This window comes from Carlito syrichta, unplaced genomic scaffold (genome assembly GCF_000164805.1).
Source record: "Carlito syrichta isolate Samal-C Ts95f unplaced genomic scaffold, Tarsius_syrichta-2.0.1 Scaffold308818, whole genome shotgun sequence".
NCBI lineage: Eukaryota > Metazoa > Chordata > Mammalia > Primates > Tarsiidae > Carlito > Carlito syrichta.
The window spans coordinates 520,893-527,723 of NW_007252914.1; positions in this window are offsets into that span (position 1 = coordinate 520,893).

Here is a 6,831-nt window from a genome sequence, read left to right on the forward strand (position 1 = left end):
GAATGAGGTTTTAAAATAAATGTCCTATATGCCCATGTTTAAAACCCTTTAGCATCTTTCTGTTACACTTGGAATAGAATTCCAACTCCTTACCTTGGTCTAAAAGGCCCCATGTGGTGGGTCTTCTGACCACCTCTCCAGCATTCCCCAGTCTGCCCTGCTCACTCCCATGTCTTCTTACTTGGTGTTCTCTCACTTCTTTGCACATGGCAGCTCTCTGACATCCAGGTCTGTGCCCGTGCTGTTTCTACTGCCTGCTTTTCCCATTCTCCAGCTCCCAGACTTAATGTGACCTTTTCAAAAGAGGTATTTTTCTGCCAATCTTGCCTAACTAGAACCCTTCTCTGCATTCGAATATTTTACTGCCACCTGTTATGCCCACCAAGGGTTGAAATCAAGTTCTGTGTGTTTATTGACTTGACTGTTGACTGCCCCTCCACGCCTGCAACACACTGGACCACTGGACTGCAAACCACATGAGTGCAGTGGCCATGTTTGTTTTGTCTTCAGCATCCAGTAGAAGGCGCTCAATAAGTGTATGATTGACTGCATCAATCAGTCATTTAAGCAAACAATCAATTTCCACTAGATTTAAACTTTTTGACAGGATCATTGCTTTTTGTTTCTCCTTAAAGCAACTGGATACTGAGAATATAGCAAGGACTTGGAAATTTCTCACTGGCAGATTAAGTTCAAGCTGAGAGCATGCCCTCTGGTTTTTAGCTACCTTTGCTAAGGCTGAGATGCACCAGGCTGCTGACAACAATGTGGAACAGCCTCAGTCGTGCTGACTGGATTCTGCCATTTACTAGCAGCACAACCTAAGGCAAGTAGCCGCTTAAGGTGTCAGTTTTCATCGATAAAATGGGAATGATGATAGACCCTACTTCATTGTCTTGCTGTGAAGCTTAATTCGATAATATATTTGAAGGGCTTAGTGCAGAGTAGGCACATGGTAAATAATCATTGTTAAATAATAGTATCATAATCATTGTTATTTTAGGCACCCAACCTATTGATGAAGTCAGATTGCTCATGAGAGAAGCACAAAGATCCAAGAGGAACCTCTTAAGAGAAGAAGCAATGTCTCCCTCTACCCAGGAAGCAGTAAGGATTCCTTCCACGTGGGAATTTTATTTCCTACCCGATTTACTTCAACAAAACGTAAGCATATCCTGTCCACCAGCTACTCTTGCTCACGAGGATATCAACCGGCCATAGGAAGTGGACATAAAAGGAATGGTGGCGAGGTGGGAATAAACAGAACAGTGGGGAAGGGCTACTACTCTCACGTGGCTTCCCTTCTCATTCTCTCCAGCTCTGTTCTGACAACTTGTGGGAACCAGTAAGTGAAAGTGTCAGATGTGGTGTAGAGAAGCAAAGGAGAAAATGTACCAAGTATCTGACACTCCAGAAGTAATTATTTGCCCAAGGGTCTAGGGTCAAAAGATGTTCCAATCAAGTCATCACATTGAAAACAACTGATCCCACTTACTTTATATTTGCAGCTGTCCCCAAGGGCAAATGTTAACCCTGTCTTTCCAGCCTCTCAATAAGCTCTGAGAATGGAGGAACTCCCTACTTACCCAAAGGCATGAATGAAGGAACAGAGCCAAATTCAATTCGCGGTTTGCTAAAATGAACAAACAAAACATTTCACTTTTTTAAAGCTGAGAAACCCAGAATAATATGTACATGTATATTTACCTTTGAACACCTATCAGGTAATGAAGATGACTTCAATGTCTTTGTGACCAGCAAACCCTCACTGAGCACACAGTACTGGATCATTGTGTGAATAAGACAGACTCACAAAGCTCACAGCCTCGGGGGAGTCACACGTGCACCCACTGTTGTAATTGAATGTGGCAAGTACTCAGCAGAGTCAAACATGGGTGCTGTGAGAACACAGACTAACATCCATGCTTTCTCTGTGACTGGTGATATGTTTCCAAAGGTATATTATCTGGGCAAGTCAGGGTCTGAGTTTCAGAGATCCAGAAGCTAGTTTGGAAAGACAAAAATGAAGAAAAGATTTAAGCAATAGAATTAAAATATTAAGTCAGACTTACTGAGAAATAGAATAATTTTCTAGAAGTCCTGCCTGCACCCTTACCCCTGTGCTCTAATCCTTCCCATTTGCTTAAAGATGTCAGAAGTTCCACCATAGTCATTTCTTTCCTTTAGAGTTCTATGTAAATCCTCCAGGAGGGATGATAGCATGGGTGGCTTTCATTTCAAACTTTAGTTTGAATATGTTTCTTTTTTAAACATTTTTTTTTTGTAGAGATGAGGTCTTGCTATGTGGTCTATGCTGGTCTTGAACTCCTAGGCTCAAGCAATCCATCCACCTCGACCTCCCAAAGTGCTGGGAGATTACAGGCATAAGCTACTGCATCCAGCTTGAATATGTTTCTAATACTTTCTTTTTTTTTTACTTTGCCAGGAAACAGCGTTTATTCGTGCCGCACCAGCGGATTCTCATATGAAGGCTGAGCCTATTACTTTTTTGAGTTAATTTGTGGCAAGAATGTAAAACATATGTGGGTGTTGTTCCACCCAACTTCCCTCATAATACAGAAACTATCTTGTCCACACACACACAACACTACACAAGCGATATGTTTAAGCAGTCGTGTTTGTTCCCTGTGCTGCAACAACTCCAGGTGCTTATTTCGCTCGGCAGGTTTTTGCTCTCTGCTTCTCAACCCATCTTGGCCACCATCTGCTGTGTGTCAGTTCCAGAGACCACAAACGATGAACAGCATGGTCTGTGCCTCTTTGTTCAAACTAGAGAGAAAAAAATGTCTGATTGGTTACTGGTCCCTAGATATACAATTCCTCATGCCAGATATACCCCCTCTGCTCCCCTTAGTCCTGGGGCCATGCATGAAACAAACTTATCTGCCTAGGGCAATTCTTTCAGGAAGGATTCTGTGAGTATATGTGAGAGAAAGATAGGTACAGTGCATTTATAAGAGTCACCAAAGGGATATAGAATGCAGAATGCCTGTGGTTCCTGATATTTTGCAATTATAAATTTCCATTTCCTGTGAGGTCCTGCTTTACTTTATATCCTTAGATTTTAGGAGTTCTTCTATATCTCTTTAGTATCCCTCCCTAACTTGAGCTAGTTTGAGGGGGGGTCTGTTCCTTGAGACTATAAGAATATTGATCAGAATCTGAGGTCAAAGAACATAGAACCCAAATGCCTAAAGAAAATAAGAGAAAACCCATGAGACAGACATGCCGCACAAAGTCAGAGAGTTGAGTGGGAACAAGGATGGAGCCAGTGTTTCTCCCTAAGCACCGGCTCCTACATGGATGGAGTTGGCAGGGGGAGTAAGCTTGGCTGGGGGATCAAATTCTCTCATGTCAATATTACTTGGACAATTATAAATCTACTTATTCACCTATGCAGATTCCATAGATACAAAAGGAAGAGAGGATCTCTTGAATGTGGCTCAAAAGTGGGGAAAGGGATGGTGGGAGTTGAAGAGCACAGAAAAACAGATCAAACCCTCTTCATCAGCATCATCCCAACTTCCTGTTGATTGTTCTTACCTGGTTATGTTTGAGAGCACACATACTCATGCCCATGTATACACACTCATACACACACACACACACACACACACACACACACACACACACAGAGCTGCTGCTCCTTCTGCCCCCATCACAACTCTTTATGATTTTGCTCCCAGATCTCCAAAAAAAAAAACTTTGTGCCTCTCTTTGCCTTCCTTTGTTTTCCCTTTTAAGGGTCCTTTAACTGTGTTCTTCCTATTGAACATTCGATTCCTTCATTTCTCTTATTCTGATTCTTTGGCTCAAAGAAACCTCAGGATCTATAGAGACACCATTACAATGTGATTTGAAGGGGCTTTTACAGCACACCTCTCCCCCTCCCCAGGCCTTCCCAACACAGCCTTCAAAGTCCATGCTAGAAAGAAGGAAAGGAGGAGGGAAAGAAAGTAACTTAGTTGAATACTTTGGCATGTGCTAGGCAAGATGCTGTCTTAAGCTCATATCATTCCATTCTCATGACAACTCTGGGAACACTATCTTAGTCCTTCTTTTCTGAAGAGGTTACATAATTAAAGACACTCAATTCATCAGTGGCAGACCTAGGATTTGAACTGAAATCTTCTTAACCCAAAGATCATGCAACATCAATCCTTCAGGTTAGTCTAATAAGAGGCTATATGCAGAAAACTATCATTAAATTATGAGTGTGTTATCTGGCAGGGATATCTGTTCTAGCCTTTCCTTGGGAATATGCTTTAGGTAACTGGCACCTTAATTAGCACAGTCTGGTCTTTGAGAGATGCAATTAAAGGACAGGTAAGTGTTGATGTGAGAGGAGCCATAGGGAGAATGTCCCAGATAGCCAGCATTGGGCGGTAGACCCCGGAAAAGAAATCCCAAGGGTAGATATTAGAGTTCAAGAAGTCTTGGGAAAATTGTACTGCTCTGCCTGGGGAAGGTTTGCTTTTACATTTCCTACATGATGCCTGCTTTATCATATCCTATCTTACACGATGCCTACTTTGCCAGTATGCAGTAGCACTTCTAAAGTTCTTCCAAGTCATCTTTCTGTGTTAAACACCCAGTTCCTTGCTTACACTTGACTCCAGGGTCTACTTCTCATCTACTATTAATGCCACATTTTAATTCAACTTTACTTCAGCCTTTTCCTGGGTCTATTTTCTTTCTGTCTCTCCTCCTCAACCTGATTTCCATGGAAGATGCAGGAAAACAATGCAAAGACATCAAGTGACAATGATGCTGTAGGAAATGCCGGCCACCCCTTTTAACTCTTAGCTAACTTACCTCCTCTTCCCCTCCATCCTCTATCAGGGAGGGGTGGGGAGCCAGAACCACAAGGACTCAAAGAGCTGTAGTTGAACCAAAGTTCTTTATCCTTCTAGTCAACCTTGTTGGTGAATGGGGCTGGTGAATGAACCTCTTCTAGCAACAAGCTCACCAGTGACCAGAGGTAACTTTTGCAGCCTCCCTGGGAAGTTTGTTTTCAGTGCCGTCTTCCTAATGTGAGTTTGATTGCCATAGCAACAGCCAAACTCTGCTTGGAGGAGAGATTCCTTGCATAATGAGCCTGGAAGACCTTAAGGTGAACCTAGACAACTTTGTCATTCTAGGCTTAAAAGGCTTAACGTTTCTTCCCTCCTTATCAATGACCAGGAAATGTTTATGGCATTTATGTCATGTTAACCCATAAAATGAATCTGACATTATTTTATTTTAAAAATCTGGCTAATCTGATCATATAGAAATCATTGGATTCCTGGGTCCTTGGGCCATACTAGAGTATTAAAAAAATGTGGTCAGTCACACATATCACCATCCCCCAAAAAATCCAAAGTATAGATCTTAGAGTTCAAGAGGCTTTGGGAAAATTTCTGTCTTGTCCTCCCAGTTTTGTTTGAGTGAAGTCGTTGCTCTTCTCAAGTCCTTCTCAGGGCCTGTCAAATCAAATCAAACTTTTAAACTAGAAGGTTGGAGCCTTTCAAAAATTGGTCCATCCCCTACAAACCACCAGAATTGTCCTGCTTCAACTCGTTGGGTAAGGTACTTGCATCATTTTTTTCCTTTCCTTTGGAGAATCACCCCTCTCCTACTAAATAATGTGAGTTGGTCCCTGTGGTAAGGATGATCTGATTCCATTTCTAAGCCTAACCAGGCTCAGAGACTTCCCAGAAACTTTTGCCAGTACTATATGGGAAGGCATTCTTTCATCCCAGAAGCTGATAAGAGGGTAGACCAACATGTACAGAAATCTTGTATGATCGTGAAATTTGCCATAATAGAGCACAGACTGGGTGACTTACACAACAGACATTTACTTCTCACAGTTCTGGAGGCCAGAAGTCCAAGATCAAGTCAGCAGGGTTGGTTTCTGAGGAGGCGACTTTCTTTGGCTTGTAGTCAGGGTCACCTTCTTGCTGTGGATAGATTCCTTTCCTCTGTGGATAGATTCCTGGTGGCTCTTCCTCCTTTCATAGTGTTCTATGAGATTACATTAGGACTCCACCCTTATGACCTCATTTAACCTTAAATGACCTTCTTAAAGGCTGTCTCCAAATACAGTCACATTGGGGTTAGGTCTTCAACATATAAATTTTGGAGGGACCATTTCAGACCATTAGAAATCCCAAAGAAGAAATAGAAAGATGAAGCCTAAGTGACATTGTTAGGCACTGGATAGGCACTGACATTTTTAGGCGCTGGATACATGAAGTCATCCCTAACTCCCTAAATATTCCATCTTCTTGAGTAATTTTTCTTTCCTCTCCACTGTATTCTCTTGAATATTTAAACCTATCTACATAATGGCCATTGCTTGGTTAAGAAAAATGGAGAAAAGTGTTTTGGGGTATTAGAAATTACCAACAATACCTTTTTCATTATAAACTACAAGAAATATTATAACCTATATAGGTTTTATACATTACATTTTAGCTAAAGACATATTCACTCATAGATATTCAATTATTTTATGCATTTGAGAGTTGCCTTAAGAAACAACCATTCCTTAACACCTTCTGCAAGCACAATTTTTTAAAGATTCAGTTGTTTTGATACTTTTTACAACCTATTACCAAGCAGAAATGAGGAAGATCTCAGAATTCAACAAGAATCTGTGTGCTTACTATTTTTTTTTTCTTTTTTTTCTTTTTGAGTTGAAGTCTCACTCTGTCGCCCAGGCTGGAGTGCCAGGGCATGCTCACAGCCACCCCAGCGTCGACCTGCTGGGCTCTGGCGATCCTTCCACCTCAGCCTTCCAAGTAGCCGGAACTACAGGCACGC